The sequence below is a fragment of the Drosophila virilis genome, chromosome X (genome assembly GCF_030788295.1).
Source record: "Drosophila virilis strain 15010-1051.87 chromosome X, Dvir_AGI_RSII-ME, whole genome shotgun sequence".
NCBI lineage: Eukaryota > Metazoa > Arthropoda > Insecta > Diptera > Drosophilidae > Drosophila > Drosophila virilis.
In genome coordinates, this window is record NC_091543.1 from 30,047,309 (window position 1) to 30,064,551 (window position 17,243).

The 17,243-nt window shown below is 37.7% G+C and overlaps 1 protein-coding gene and 1 long non-coding RNA gene across 3 annotated transcripts in view; both read right to left on the reverse strand.

Annotated features, from left to right (window-relative positions):
• Window positions 1-17,243, reverse strand: part of sbm (L-type amino acid transporter sobremesa) — a 115,778-nt gene that overhangs the window by 78,142 nt on the left and 20,393 nt on the right. The gene's annotated exons all lie outside the window — the stretch shown is intronic.
• Window positions 6,074-6,868, reverse strand: LOC116652071 (uncharacterized). Its single transcript, XR_011416830.1, has 2 exons — window positions 6,760-6,868; window positions 6,074-6,497 (listed from the first exon to the last, which is right to left on the reverse strand). It is a non-coding gene; the product is annotated as an uncharacterized lncRNA (long non-coding RNA).

Consider the following 17,243-nt stretch of genomic DNA (forward strand, 5'->3'; position numbering starts at 1 on the left):
CTGCCAACAGCAAATCCTGTCAAATAACCATAGACAGGAGATTGACGTGGTGAACCCACATAAAACCCAGAAGAAAACAGATCAGCCTGAAACCCCGGCAGATGAACTGGCTACTTCGGTACAGATTGCAGCTAAGCTTAAGGAACAAAGTGATTTTATACACGGTACCTTTGAAGCAAATGTGGTCATATTGGTTTCTGAGGCACGGCCTATACTTCCAATATTGAAATTCTGCAAAGATTTTAAAGCAAAACACTGCGTATTCTGGTTAAGGCTCCTTTTATGTAAAAAATAGAGTAATCCACAAGAATCTTAGCACCCCCGACGTCTAAAAAGACAACACCCACTTGATTTGCCGCTGAGGCCACCAAAAGAGTGGTGAGACCGTTTAAAATATCTACACCACATAATTTACCTATTATCGAAGAGACAGATCGTAAATACAAATAGAAACTGAAAAAAAAAAATATTTTAATTTGACGATTTACCAAGAATATTATCAGTTAACCAGTTGCAATTATTTCGTTTGAAAATTTGTGTTCAAAATATGGGTGAATGGAAGAAAAACATATAAACTTGCGTTCATAGGTTTTTTTTTTTGAAGATTGTTTTAATCATCCTAATTATGCAATACAATTTCTGTGGCAACTTGATCTCTATAAGCTAGACTATAATTTATTTGAGGTATTCATGGACAACATTATGTTTTCGTAAGGCAAACCTATTCGGATTCCTATCAAATAACTGTTATTACAGCAATAGAAAATTCTGAAGCCGCTATGCATTTGCATTGTGTACCTTAATAACAAGTTTTTGTATCTTGAAATGGTCTTAATAATGACAAAGTATAACGAATAACATTTAATTAATTGGCACCCAACTTTAAAAAATCGTACGTTCGTTCCCAACAAAAAGTCTCCCATCAAGCATTGAGGGATTTTTATTCAATGCTACCGAAAGCAAAATCTACGAGGTATTCTTAGATATCGAAGTTACGTGTGGCGATACTAACAATGCGCTCATTAAATCCCGCGCCAAACGCTACAATCAATGGTGTGTGCCTGACAACTTGGTCAATGCATGTGTATTAAAACACACAAATTGTTCTTTTGTTACCGAAACCTTCTGATGGGTCGCCAGTAAAGCACGCAAGCTAATCTGGATAGCGTAGAAAATTTGCTGTTTCTGACTGCAGCGAGGAAGAAAGCATCGTCAGCGGATATTTTACCACTATATGATTAGAAATACCTCATAACCACATACAAACCATTCATTCATAAACAGTTTCTAAATACTGCGTGAAGAAATAAAATAATTCTAAGAATTAAATAATTCACTATACTGTATTTTTCTATATTGTCTGACGGTGATTTTGGACCATTGAATATTCTATTGCTCCTAAGTGGCGCTAATCTGATTCTGTGACTAGTTGTCATTTCCTGTAACAACTTATGAACAGGGCATTCAAAAAATATAGAGACCCCAGCTCGAGAAATTTTGACTCAGAGGGCTCAGATAGTTACGAAATTAGCGTAGACCCATGCGCAGCAGACATTGAGCAAAACCCAGTGCATTCAAACAAAACAGATTTGAATCGCCAGCAACTTAGGGTTTTAGTCGAGTCACCGGTTTCAGCTGCCCTCGATGCACAGGCAAGGGCATTCAATGAAAGAGCTGCAGCTCTAAAAGCGAGCTTCAACCGGCAATTTTTTGAGATATCAGAAAAAGTAACAGATCTTAAGGTTACACCGCCCCAGTTAAAGAAATATAAATCGTAGAAGGCATTCGTTGCGACGAGCCTCTAGATACGGTTAAGTGTCTGGCAGAGTTTACAGGGCCGCAAGAAACTTGTGTTTCATGCGACAAGCTGCAATGTCAGTAAATAAAGTATTTAGATGATATAATGAAAAAATTAAGGGAATCGGTAACGCGGTTTTGTTTTCGTTTATGAAGTTCCTCATCCTTCCTATTACATTCGTCCGCACCAAGGGCTTAAAGAAGTCCGCCCAGTCGATAATCCATTTACCACTCACTCCATTCATGGCACTACCAGGATTTCAGACATGTGCTATGTATCAATGTTTGGAAAAAAAGCTTCTTTCAGAAATTTTAACATTTGATGGGATTATAGGCCTCGACCTGTTAAAACAAATCGGGGCAGAGCTTTGCGTTAGCTCCAGGCAATTCAAGCTTGGTAAGTTGTAAGTCTGGCTACCACCACAAATAACGCAGAGGCCAACCGAGAGAAAATTTCTTTTTTGGTGAACGGAGGGAAGTACAAATTTTGTCGACTTCCTCTTGGCTTACAAGCGCCGCCAGCATTTTGCATAGGGCGATTGATAACATACCGCGAGAACAGATCGGCAAGTCCTGCTACGTCTACGTCGATGACTTCATCAATTTCTCAAAAGATGACTCGCATGTCAGACATGTCGACTGGGTGCTGAAGAGCATGTATGAAGCAAAAATGAGGGTATCTGAAGAAAAATCTCGCTTTTTTAAGAAGAGTGTATATTTCTTTGGATTATACAGACCCGGACAAGGTTAAGGCCATTCAGGACTTCCCAAAGCCCAAGACAGTTTTTGAAGTCAGATCGTTTTTGTGACTCGCAAGCTATCATAGATGCTTTATTAAAGATTTTGCATCAATCCTAACGGGGGGAAATAGGTCAATCTGCAAACATAGATCACGAAAAATTCCAGTCGAATTTTGTGATCACCAACGCAGTGCTTTTCAGATACTGTGGAACATTCTGGCATCCGAAGATGTCAAACACGCATTGACGAGTCTAACGCTCGCACGTTTAACAAACCAGGAAAAGTTAATCTAGTTGTCGATGACTTGTCAAGGCAACAGCTCAACGCTTTAAGACAGCAAGATGCTGACTCATGCATCGCAACAGTTCATAGTGAGCTCTCCTTGACTTTCACCATTGAGACCACTGACAAGCTCTTGGACTGTTTCAAGAACCTGATAATCCTTGACAAGGCGAGTTTTTCACAAAGCGTAGCTTTATCATATTTGGAAACAAGAAGCGACAGTCCCTAACCTGCAGAAAATCACTTCTCGAGGAATTAGTGAAAGTACTCAAGTCTAATGTTGTAAGTGCGCTACACTGCGATTTACACACTTTAGCGCTGGTGCAGGACAATTTGATGCGGAAATTTCCGACTATTAAGTTCTGGCACTGTAAAAATCGCGCTATAGACATTTTGAGAATCAGTTAGAGAAGAGAAATTCTGTTCACAGAACATGTAAAACAGGTCCTCTCAGTGTACTTTTTCCCAAAAATGGCTAAAATTGCCAACGAAATTGTACAAAACTACAAGACATGCGCAAGGTCTAAATACGACAGACACCCTAGGAAACAAAAAATTGGTTAGACACCGATTCCTTCACATTTTTTTTTACATATAATGGCAAATTTTCGATATTTGCCATAGTTCAACCAATCGCATCTATAACAAAAGGGGACTTGAAATAACCCTTTTTACAGCTCATGAATTTCTTCCCGAGGGTTACAATAATCTATTGCGACAATGAGGCAGCTTTGAACTTCCGGACTCGCTGCTGATGAATAGTTATGAAGTCAGCATTTCAAATAGTACCCTACTGGCATTCGCTAGATGTTGTAAATTGACAAAAACATTAGCCACACTGTAGAGGTAATCTTGTTGTCTACAGTGGAGTACAACAAGACAATCTATTTGGTCACATAAATTTGATCACTCCCAGGCGAATTACAGATGGAGATTCAAAATAAGCTTAAAAGGGCACAGGACATACACAGAGCTAGAGAGAATGACTTGCCGTGGAAGCTGGCCTGGTACAAGTACAACCTAAGGTGGGGATTCCCATTTACTTTTAATTTTGTTGTGCCATTTGGCATTTTTTATACCCTGAATCCATTAAAAACGACAAAAATTGGTATTATGTATTTGTGCAAATGTATGTACCAGGCAGATGGAAGAATCTCCTACCCTATAAAGTATATATATTCTTGAACAGCGTCAATAGTCGAGTCGATCTAGCCATATCCGTCTGTCTGTCCGTCCGTTCATTCGTTTTTATAAATGCAATGATATAAGAATCTATAAGCGCTAGAGAATTGAAATTTTAGCCGTAGGTTCTTCTACTACCTGCGCATATCGACTTTGTTTCTGATAATCGATAACTTACACCGTTTCCAACCAATCGACAAAAATCGATTTCGAAATTCCAAAGTGGGTAAATAATAAAAGCAAGAGCCACCAAACTTGAACTTGGTGTTGTTGTTGTTATTGTTGTTTCTTTATTTATATCAGTCATTGTGTTATCTATGGTTGGTTTGTTGTGATTTGGGCTAATGTTCTTGTTTTTGTTGTTTTTTGTTCGGATGTTTTTGAGTTACTATACTGTCCCGCATTCGCTACTGCAGCGTAGGAAGAATGGCTCGATTGCTTTGTTGTTGTTTCATTGAACAGTAGTTTAGCTTCGCGCATTGTGCATTTTTTTGTAGTCTTGATTTTCAGTATTTCTCTTTATTGCTAATATTTGGGGCATTGGCAAGAGGAGGATGGATGTTCTTCTGAGCAGTTAATGCATTTCGATTGTGTGCAGGTGTCCGGCGAATGGGGACGTAACGCGCAATTAACACAATGTGGTTCGATTTTGCAGTGTTTGGCTGTGTGGCCTAGCAGCTGGCTAGATTAACACCTCAGTGGGTTTGGTATGTACTCCCGTACCTTTACCGCATGCCATGCAGTATCAATTTTACTGGGAAGGTGGTAGAGATATAAAGTGACCAGATTTACTCGAGGCTTTAATACCTATGTCCGTGGTTTTGGTGAGTTCGAAGATTTCACTGACTTTTTGGGACCGCAGCTCTTCGATGATTTCATTGTTGGGGATATCGGAGAGATATGGAGCGTATATTGAGCCTTTTACTTGGTTTAGAGTTGCATGCATGTTGCATGTGATGTCGCAAATGCCCGGTAACGAAGGTGAGTTCATGAATTTGTTAGCCTCGCTTTGATTTTTAACTAGCATCAGTAAGTTGCCGTCTTGCACGCTGGTGATGGAGGTGATGTTTTTATACCCTGAACCCATTAAAAATGGGTATAAGGGTATATTGTATTTGTGCTAAATCAAAATGTATGTAATAGGCAGAAGAAAGTATCTCCGACCCCATAAAGTAAATATATTCTTGATCAGCATCAATAGCCGAGTCGATCTAGCCATGTCCGACCGTCCGTCCGTCCGTATGTATGAACGCAAGGATCTCAGAACCAATAAGAGCTAGAGACTTGATATTTTAGATGTGGGTGCTCCTAGTGCCTGCAGATCGAGTTTATTTCCGATAATCGATAACTCACTCCGTTTCCAAGCAATCGATAAAAATCGATATCGATACCCTGTTTTTGGGCAATTTTGGTAAATAATAAGAGCTAGAGTCACCAAACTTGACATATAGCTTCTAAAATAGAATATATATGTGCATTTGATGTTGGGAGAAGCGGGTTCAGGGTATCCCCTAGTCGCGAGCTCCCGACTAGAACCTAATACTTGTTAGATATTAAACGTAGTGCGCTGTACACGGCAATACAGGAGAAATCTGAGATTTTGTTCTCATTGTTTTTAGATACGATTTTAATGTAGTCGGGGTTTAGGGAGTTATTGTTGGAAGTGCAGGGAATGTTATGTATATTTTTCACGGGCGGGGGGGGGGGGGGGGGGGCTATCAAAAAGCAACGCAAGCTGATTGCCCCTCAGATTAGAAGCCGGAGGGGGAGACCCCATAGTTAGATGAACGAAGCTTTAGTATAAGTTCGGGCATTGCTAAAATTGACAGCGAGGAATCGCTAACATCTACGTATACGTTTTCAATGCTATACACTGCGTTTCATGCAATGCTTGTCTTCATACAACATAATATGATGGAATTACTCCACACATAGGCATTAAGATACTAGAGTAGCACAAACTTAGGTGTTATATTCATATCTTCTTATTTTTTTACGTCGATTACCACCGCAACAATAAAACTTACAAGCTACACGCATTCGGACTACATACATACAACAGACAGTGACGTAAAAAATGCAAGTGCTTTATTTATGAATTTATAGGCTTTGTAATAATCTTAGTTTAAAGGGTTTTATGACAGGCAATTAACAATCAGAATGTCTAGCATGCGTCTGGATCCAAATCAAAGTGCAAACAAGCAACAAGAGCGATTCAACTGTTTTTCAGTGGCCCAAATTTACGCACCCATCGATGAAAATATCTCTGTCTCACCGCAAACCCTTGATCAGCTCATTCACACAGAGAGCTTACAATTCAGAAATACTAAATTTTTCAAATCTTGTCAAATTTCCATCCAAAAGGATACCAACACGCACACAACCGCATAAATGCTTCCATCCATACAGAAAAGTGTGTAAGTGTGCGTGCTTGGCCGGCCCAAAAAGTTATCATGCACAGTTCAGGTACCCTTATCTTAATGCCGACAGTTTTTCTGGAATAATAAATAATAAAATTAATAAACTAGTTCCGTATGCGTCGAATGTTAACACCAGTTCGTTTGATAGCGAATAAAATGGCGTAGATGACGGCTGATCCCTTTAAAAATTTGTTCAACTGCTTTGTTCCTGAAGTCCAGAAAAATATGGAAGATAATGGTTTGGAATATAATATACGTTTAGTCGTTGATAATCTGCCTAGCCACCGAGTAGTGGATCATCCAAATATTCAATGCTGTTTTTGTCGCATTTTAGTACCTCTCTGATTCAACCACTTGTTCAGGATATCATAGCAACACCCGAAATGTACTTCATAATACAAGCGTTAAAATACATTTCATATTCAGTGGTAGAAAAAACTGTACGGTCGTGAAGGTGTGAAAAAAGTTATCGATTGTGGATTGTATGACACATGCTCCCTTTGTCATCAAACAGTCCGTAAATGCTTACTGAAAACAAAATTTTGCTAGCATGCATTAAAAGTATTTTTTAGTACTAAATCAACTGTGAATTCTGAAGTTATAACTATATTATTTCAAGTGGCGAAGATTTTAACAACATGCAAACGTCTGACATTGAAGAATTGATGCAAGAAATTCCTTTGAATGAAGACGACTAATAAAAACATCAATAATGACGAAGTAATTTTTTTTTTTTTAACCAAATTTTAATTTTTTTGTTATTATGAAGAACAACTTAAATTAAATTTATTAGACTATTTACAAACTACTTATTCTACTGATAAACCTAATATACAAATTTACAAGGATTACTCTATAAATCGATCTGGGATAATTTCGAGAGAGAGAGAGAGACCTTCACAATCTCCTCCGCGTTCGGTCTCTTCCAACTCTACGCGTTTTTAGAAGACGCCTAGCCAGACGATTAAGCTGGTTTTTAAGATGCTGAAACTCCAATGTTGACCACGACAGCTGCGGCGGGAGATATATCGATATGTGCTCTCTCACTAGGATGATCCGCCTTGTGAATTTTGTAGCCTGAATAAAGATGGATACACCGGCCTTTAGCCAGGTTTCTGTAATAAGCATCACATCAATGTCCAGGGATACCACGGCCATTCCACAACCCGCAAGGTCTAGTGAACTGTGCATCAATTTTTTAGGTTCAAAAGATTCAGAAACATTTAATTAAGGAACTGATACGTCTCCTGAATGTTCTTAAACATAGCTTTTAGAGTGTCGACTTTCACCGTGAGAGCCTCTATTGCCGCCTTCAACCTTGAACTAATATGGGGTGGGGTTTCCTCCCACCAAGGCTGCAGGAATACATTGCTGGCGGTCTTTTTTGCTACTGAAATTACTTTTCAGTTCTATAGTTGTGCTTACTTTTGGCGTTCGTTCCTGCGTTCTAGCATTGAAAATATTGCATCCCTTATGCCAAGCCTCATGATTTTTACCGCAGTTGATACAGCAGTGCTTCTCAACCAAAGTTTCTTCGCATTAAACTGTTGGGTGATTTTAAGCACACTTTCCACTGGTATAAGGCCTCATACAATAGTTTTTGGTATGTCCAAACCTTTGGCATCTGTGGCAGAGTATGGCGTCAAAATTCTTTTTATATATTTCCACCAGGACTCTTTGTCGCCCTATTTGCTTGATTTTCAGCGCTTCCTTATTATTAGGCTCGCGAGCCAAACCAATGAAAAAAAAATTATTTTCTATAAGTTCCTTCATAGCTTCTCCGTTTTCCTGTTGTCGGACCATACGAGGACGAGGATTGTGGATACAAGGAACAGTGTGTCCGTGTCGCCTTAATTCCTCCCTAATATTATCTTCTGGGGTTGTGCTACCCAAATTGCGGGTGATAAGCCTGAAGGCCTTGCCTTCCTTCAGTTGGTATGTGAAGTGGTGTGCATTTTTTTCTTTGAGAAAATGCACTAGACTACGATAAAGATTAGAGTTTTAAACGTCAACTCTTACTTTTCCATGTCATCCAACGTGGAGGGTTTAATTATCTGACCCAATGACAGCAACGAGCTCTGCTACCTGGGTCACATTGTTAACATTTTCGATAAAGATGGGGGGTGGCTTCCTTCCTATTTCCATCTCCTCTGCCAGAGCCTCGGCATGAGCTACTAATTATTCCTCTGCAGGATCATCGTTCTCTATTGAAACTAATGCCTTAGTTAAACGTGGAGGAAACTTATGCTTTTTATTGGTCGTCATCCAGCTGAGTGCTTTCTGGGATGACTTCCCTTTTTCCGGAGTATTTTTGGAAGGATCGTTTGTAGCTATACTTATGTAGCTATCATTTGGGATGGTGCATGCTCCTCTACTTGAAGGTGATGTGGAACTGTAGGTTGACACGTAGGTGGAGTTTGCCGACTTCAATGTGCATGTCGTTGCAGCAAAATTTCTTCTACTGCATTTAATTATAGGGTTTAAATTGGTATTAGTGGAAATCATTCCCCGAATTCCCGCAGATGTAGCGCCAACAATTCTCATTATTTCCACAAAATCTGGTCGGAGAATTCACGGCTAAGACGGAGCGGGTGTATCATCCATATTAGAAAATAGCAAAACTTCTACTTTGTGTTTAACGAGCAGTGGTGAAATACTGGAGCAACAAGACTTTACTCCAAAAATAACCAGTATTTTTGGGAAAGTCAGTGTTCTCAAAGAGTGATTTATTGTGATCGATTCACGAGATGAACGCTCAGCGCTATTATTGTTTAAATCTGTTGAGCAGTACTGGCAAGCTTCCTATTGGTCATTAATATGTTCGCATTCACTCGCGAAAACTCTAAAGTTCTTACGTACTCGGATAAGAGAGGAATTAGAACTAACCTCATGCAGATTTACTCGCGCAAGAGTTACAACACCGGCACGTCTTGACTTGTATTTTTAGTAACTATAATAATTAAATTTAGCACTACACTTGAGCTGCCAGCACAGCATTCGTTATTTAAAGAATAAAGAAAGAATATTTGTTTTTAGTGCCCTGGGGCTGCTGAGGTTAGTGTTTTTTTTAATTTTAATAAATAAATTGTTCTAACCGGCGTACGGGATCAGATATGCAAACGTCCGATCGTCACAAGAGCTTTCATTAAACTGATGACAAAGTGAAGGTGAAATTTAAGGTTGAAAGGTTTGAAATTTGCTACAAGCATGGACAAATATTTTCTCGCTCATAATCCTCACATGGAACGTGCATTACAATTTCAACTTAATCTTCACTTTTGTGGCGCTGGATATGAAGAATTAATAAACAACTTGAGATTCCAAAAAACAGCAGCACATAAAAGATTCTTTGACAAAATTCAAAATAACAACCGAAGCTGTTAATGACAAACAATATTCTTAACTTAAATCAATCATTGGTCTAGTCCGTAGAAAACGTCTTATCAAGTGAAGATGAATACTTGCGAAACTAGTTGTCTTTATAATTTTAATTAAGATTTGTTTATGCTGTACTGGAAATTACCAATATCTTTATTTAATTTTTTTTTAAACAAAAATTTATTGTTTTATAGATTTGTTGGTTAAATGATATTTTTAACAGGGAAATAATAGGAAAACTGTAGCAGATGCAAAGGTTTATCTTTTTATTACGCGTATGTGCGTCTTTAGCGTTCGATAGTTCGTAAGCGACAGACAATGGTGTACTTAAGAATAAGAATAAGCACAAGGCAAAAACAAAAGACTTCAGTGTGACGGGGATATTGATTTTTTCCGACACTAATGCATATTTAAATGCTCCTTGTTACCAATTTGGTAGTTGATAACTAATTAATAGCAAACCATTTGTTCGTCTGCACATTTGTAGTTAGTACATCGGCAACCATATCATTTGTTAACGCCAACAGATTTTGTTACTTCGATTCACATGCAATCAGCGCGATTGCTGCACTTATAAAGACATATCCACTATACGATTTAGAAGGTAAATTTGATTATAGGGTAACAAAGATTTTAGTGTACCCTACGCTCTGTACCCGTGATGGCACGGAGGAGGTCACAGCAACCCCTTATTCAGACCTCTTGTGGTTAATCGACGACCTTGCAGATTTTTATTTTCGTTAAGTACTGGCGACGAAGCAAGAAAAAGTTTACCTAATAATAAACATTTTAGTTTTTGACTTCCATATTATTTATTGCCTTTTTGCTTTCATATAGTATATCTTTGAAAACAATATATAAGAAAACGAAAACGTTAACGATCAGTTAGAACTGAATTATGACCACGAAAAACTTCTTTTAACTCAAGGAATTAATGAAAACAGAAATCCTACTACCTGCATAATGATAATGGACTTCGAGACTCGAATCACATTAAATTCCTATATCGGGCAGTGCTGAAGGCTCGCCAAATTAGAATCATTATCAAATATACAAACCCTTTGGCTGGCTGAGTTAGCTAGTGAATACTTAAAATTCAAACAAATAAATCCATCGATAGGTCCGATGGGCCCATCGATGACAGTCTTTGTGTAGCAATTCAAATTATATTTCAAATAATTTGGGATATGCTGTACACTCATCGACTAATTCGCATAGTACTTAGAAGAGTTTAGCTATTTATATTAAAATATTTACCTTATCAAGTTATTTTTAAGGATTCTATTTCAAATTTACAAATGACAATTAATCTTGGCTCTGTTGAATTTCCAAAAAAGGAAGTATCTAACTTCTTTATGCGCATCCTACATGCGAACATATTGAGGGTATTTTCGTGGGATGTGGACACCCAAATGCTTCAATCTCTTGCCAGCGACGCTCGTTTGATAGGGCTTAAGTCAAAACTGCGTACAGCCTCCACACGTGCAATTAGTTATGTGGGTCTTGTTTGTTCTGCTCCCGAATCAAAAAGAATGAAGCGTAGCAATGAGCCCACTACCTTCCTTCAATCTAAGTAGGATCACATATACAAATACAATTCTAGCTCACCACATCTGAATTATAACGAAGAAATGTGCTGATCTATCAGGCTTTCCCCTATTCTAGCGTGGATGCGAACGAGGCAATGCACCGTTTGTGAAATAGCGCATTTGCAGCATCGTGCGAAAGCAAATAGCGTCACCCATGGGACAAATTCATAAATTTCATGTGACTTTTCTGACGCTAAACGGGTGCGATGGGAGGAATCAAAGAATTTTTAACCATCTGGTTCCTAAAATCTGCTTACCAGTGTCTTGATAGTAAAGTTTCGTATTAGCCGTGCCTTTTAGATACTCTGTATCGTCATCCACCCTGTAAGGGCTGGTACTCGTTGTGCTAGATTCGCAACCGATTTAGTATGTCCGGTCTAGTTGTCATGGCAAATATATCAAAAAACTATTCTTTTCAGATTCAAGACTCTACTAGGGAATTCACCTCTCATCCCTCCGGTTATTTTATATATACTTAATCTAAAAGCTCACTGTTCAGGTAGGCAGTAGCAACGTCCATTTGATGCACAAGCAACTTATATTCGACTGGCAACGCCTTAATCTGTCAAACAGATAAGTATCTCAATACTAGAGAGAACGTCTCAAAAAAGTCGACGTCATATTGCTGTGCTCACCCTTTGGCTATTACATATCCTTTCTTGTCAACTTTCATGCAAAAAACCCATTTGCAACCAATAGCTTTCTTGTTGACAAGTTGAATTATAGCTTCAAGTTACCTTATCTCCTTCTGAATCGCTGCTGACCATTCTTGGCTTAGTTCTGACTCGATGGCATCGCTAAAATTACGGTAACCTTACGACAATTGAACTTAATTTTAGGATAGTCGATTAAAAAAATTACAATGTTGTTGTCTATACCTACTTTCACGCAGCTTCCATTAACTCATTGACGCTTACCTCTGTGCTTTCAGGGCTCAAAACCTCATTTAAATCTTGTCTGTCTAATATGGCGGGATTTACAAAGTTAATTTCTGCCCATGTAAACGAAAGAATGATATACTTTTTCCGTGCTTAAAATTATATTTCTAGTCAAAAGGGTTTTATAGAGGTTCCCTATATCGATGTGTTCTAGTTTCTTGCCTTTCAAGAGGTCGATCTGACCATTGCTTGCTATGATTAATTGGACTTCCGTAAGTCGCGTTCGGTTAAGGTCATCGAAGTCTGGTGTTCCAGTTTTCACCTTTAGCGCAGACCCCATAAATTTGAACTCCTCTCTAGCCTATGGTGCATATCTTTGATTAACAACAGCGGTTCTAAATCCTATCAATCGATTTCTAGAAGCTTACGAATATGGTACTGTGGGAAGTGTTTAGCAAGACTTTTGGTTCAATCATATCCTGGAATTGAGTCAGGTTAGTCAATCGTCCTAAGTAATTGTACTCGTCCCAATCAAGTACTTTGCCGTCCATTATCGGAGTGTAGGTCGAGTGGAAATAGTCAATCAGTCGTGCTGTCGCAATTGGAAGCAGTAGTATTAGTTCGAGTAGCTTCCTGTAATGATAATTTATATGTCAAAGTGAATGTGGAATATGGAAATGTAAATAATTTCAAAAACTAAGTACAACACGCAGGGTTATCGAAGGTTGTCCTTATAGTCCATCCTCTCTAACTGCTGAGCTGTTGACCCCAAAACTGCATCAACCTTTATTTCCGTGCATAAGGGTGTAGCTTGGTACCGACCTGGTTTTTACCTGTACCATTTTTCCAACAAAAACTCTGTTTTGCCTTGCAAGGCTTTTTCTATCTGTATTTGCTGGGCTTTTTTGATCTTGATCTTTGTCGTCCAGTTGCCTGTAATATTAGGTCGACCGTCAATTTTTCTTTCTATCTTCAGACATCTCGCCATCGCTATGATACTGCTGTGGAATCATTTCTCTTGGCCCTTGCTCTGCAACGGCGGCGCGTCCACAACGTTTGTCGCTCAACAGTGTCGTGATTTTCTCTGAATTAAAATATGTCTGATTGTCACAGAAGAATGTTTTTGCCCTAGGGAAAATGTTATATTACTGATTGTCCTACATATTTTTCCAGTCCGTTGAAAAAATCTCTATGTGTAGCATTTGGAAAAACATGTATTGGCAACAAACTAGCCATACTACAGCAAGGTTGCAATGTTCAATCTTTTTTCGCCTTCGGATCGTCAGCTATGTCAACCTGCTGACCGGAGACAAAAATCCTAATTGTTCGCTATTTGGTATTGAGCTATCGACCACCCACATTCTAAAATCCTGCCGAAAACTGAAAAATATAAGGAGAGCCAATTTCCCTAACTCATTACCGTTGATCTATTAATCCTTAGTCTCCCCCTCCAATATAGATAAGATTTATTACTTTATAAAAGAATGTAACTTAACCAATAAAATGTAAAAGTAAGTTTTAGTAGAGCTGAAGGACTGACGCTAGCGCTCATTTTTTGTAATGAACTATAGTATTACTTAAAATATAATATAGATGTATTAAAGTAAATCTCAATATTAACAAATGATAATAAAAAACAACAAGATGAACTGCGCGCATTTTATCATGACAATAGCTCGTTGGAGCAGTGGCATTTATATAAGAGTTAAGTCAAAATAAATATTCTACCACCACACAAAAAAAATTATTTTCAATTCTGAAATCACTTACATGGTTATGTTGTTAAGACAAATATGTTCTAGTCCAACGGTGGTCCAGTCCCTCAGCTGCTCGTCTATCGTAGATTTTACCAGATCGCGTGGTATTTTTTTTTATTTGCTTGTATAGTTTGGTTTGTTTATTTGTTTTTTAAACTGCACTAGTCGCGAGATTGCTTTAACTATTGTACGATAGTTATTAATAAGTTAATTGGTTATTTTAAGGGGTCAATTTCTTTAGTGGACACTCTAATGTTTTGTTATAAAGTTGGAACTGAATTATAATTGTTAATAAACCCTACAGCTAAGCCCTAGTGTCAGACGGCTGGCGGCAGCGCTGCAGACGTCGCTCGCAATAGTGCTGACCTTGCGTCTCGTTCAATCTCATGTGTAGCAGTTTCCCCTGCAAGCTTGGACATTGGGAGTTACTCAGCACTTGTCAGAGTACAAGATCTCAGTGTCGCATTTTGATAGTGCCCAGTTTTAACTTATACAGAAATACTAGCAACTAGCGCAAGCTGCGGCAACCACGTCACTATCAATATAAACACACGTTTTGATTATAATAGTATATTCTCAAAAAGACAACAGAGTTCTAATTGAGGCTTAAATTGATAGGTAGTTTATATTAATTTATTTATTTGATTTATAACGATTGGTGGGGGCTGTAGCTATGAACTGAAAGATACCTTATTTTCGTTATTTATTATAATTTTGTACCCCGTAAAATCAAAGATATTTTCATAAAAGTACTGGTGTTCAAGTTAAGACTCTAGCTGTTTTAGGCTCTGAGATAAAAGCGATCATACGTACGGACAGACGGACGAACAACGATAATATATATACTATATAAATAAAAAACCTTTCCATTGGAGAATTGTTACAAAATAGAGACCTCAAATTTACCTAAAACATTTGGTTCGTCAAACGTTACCAAATATGTAATTCTGTTGCATAGTGCAGAATCGAAGAGGTACAAGTCTCCAATATCATGACACCGTCCAAGGTGTACATAGAACATATGTCACTGATGAGGCGAGCTTATATATATCAATGAAAGCAATCCAAAGCAATCCGATGCAATCTGCTCCTGCAGTGCGATTGAAAAAGTTCGTCATATGGGGCTCTAAAACTTTTTTTTGCTTTTTATACACTGTACCTATTAAAAATGGGTATAAGTATATTGTATTTGTGCAAAATCCAAATGTATGTATCAGGCAGAAGAAAGCATCTCCATAAGGTATATATATTCTTGATCAACACCAATAGCCGAGTCGATCTAGCCTTGTCCTTCTGTCTGTCTGTCTGTCCGTCTGTCCGTCTGTCCGTATGTATGAACGCAAGGATCTCGGAACCTATAAGAGCTAGAGACTTGACTTAGATGTAGGTCCTCCTAGTGCCTGGGCAGATAGAGCTTGTTTCCGATAATCGATATCCTGTTTTTGGTAAATAATAAGAGCTAGAGTCACCAAACTTGACATATAGCTTCTAAAATAGAATATATACATGCATTTGATGTTGGAAGAAGAGGGTTCAGGGGATCGCCTATTAGGGAGCTCCCGACTAGAACCTCTTACTTGTTGAGGGATTACTATAGATGTGGCGATTATGCATTACAGCGTAATTCAGCTAAAATTAGTGTGTTTGACAGAGGCGGTGACTTTTACATTAAAGTCTGTGACTCTAGTTTTAAAATGGCGAGATACATAGATTTGGAATTCGCCGAAATGTTTTTGCTTGATCTTTATAATGTATGTGGATGTGAATTCACAATTAAAAATTCGTTGTAATGCTTGTATTTAATTTAAGCTTTACATATATTAAGATTGAATTTTCTAGGTTCAATAACGTTGAAATATCACAATGATACGGACACCAATTCATTCATTGTTCAAATCAAATATATCATTTTACACTGGAAAAAAGGTATAGAAATTTCGCATTCGACTCGGAAGAATCAGACCGCAATCCCATATAGAAAATAGTTAGTATTAGTGTTAAAGTTGTCTGGTTGAAAAGTTTCTTGTTTCAAAGACATCTTTACTTAACTTTGCCATTACAAGCTTCACAATGGTTTTGATCTAACTTTTTATTCGCATTTCTTTTAACAAAGAATAAAAATTCCAGCCGCAAGTTTTGAAAAACCGCAAAAAACGTTAATGTGAAACTTGTTTGTTTACCATCCGATCGGCCTCACACCCAACTTTAAAGTTCTTTGTTCAAATTAATTTCAGGGGTGTTTTGCACTTTTCCAAAAATGAATTGCCATCCAACTCCTTTTCAAAGATCGTTGCTCAAATTCAGTTAAAGAGTGTTTCGCACTTTTTTGGAAAATCTATCCCTTCTTGGTGGAAATGGGTGTCATAGATGTTGTGGGTGACGTTTTGCGCTTAAATTCATTTCTAAAGATCCATAAGAAAAATCATTTGGCAGGGGTTTTTCATTTTTGGCAAAATCAAAGCATCCTCGGTAAAAAGTGCAACTCAAAAGATTTTTTGATGATGTTTTAATTTTTTCCGATTTGCTCAAAATTACTTTTAAAGCTATACACAAAAACCTAATAAGTATGAGTTTTAATGATTTGGGAAATTCCACCTGAAACAGTGGTAAATTGGCCAAAAACTCATTTTCAATTTATTTTATACGTGCTACGGGCAAGGCCAGGATATGACCGCTAGTTAATAATAAATAGAATTAGAAATGAGAATTATAATATTAAAATTATCCTTATTGTTTTCTTTGAATTGGAAAAAAGTTTGGGAGCCACTGCTGAAAACCTTGCCGGACTGTAGCTCTTACTTTATTTGTACAAAAAATATATTATTTTTATAAACAACCTTAGGCTACTCAGACGTGGTGGCCAATCTGCTTTTCTGGTCCAATGTAATGTAATGTCACGTGTAATGTCACCCCCAGTTCGATTGCACTAACAATTTCAATAAATATATATAGTTTTGATTCCAGCTATTCTTTTATCTATTGTACCATACAACCAATTTAAAATGGCTAAACAGAGTATATTTTATTTGTGTAAATGCATGTATGAATGCAGGTATATATTCTTGATCAGCATCGACTCCAATTAATCGGTAAATCATTTTGTTTCCAGCTATTCTTTCATCTATTATACCCTAAAACCAATTTAAAATGGCTAAACAGGGTATATTTTATTTGTGTAAATGTATATATGTATGTAGGTATACATTCTTGATCAGCATC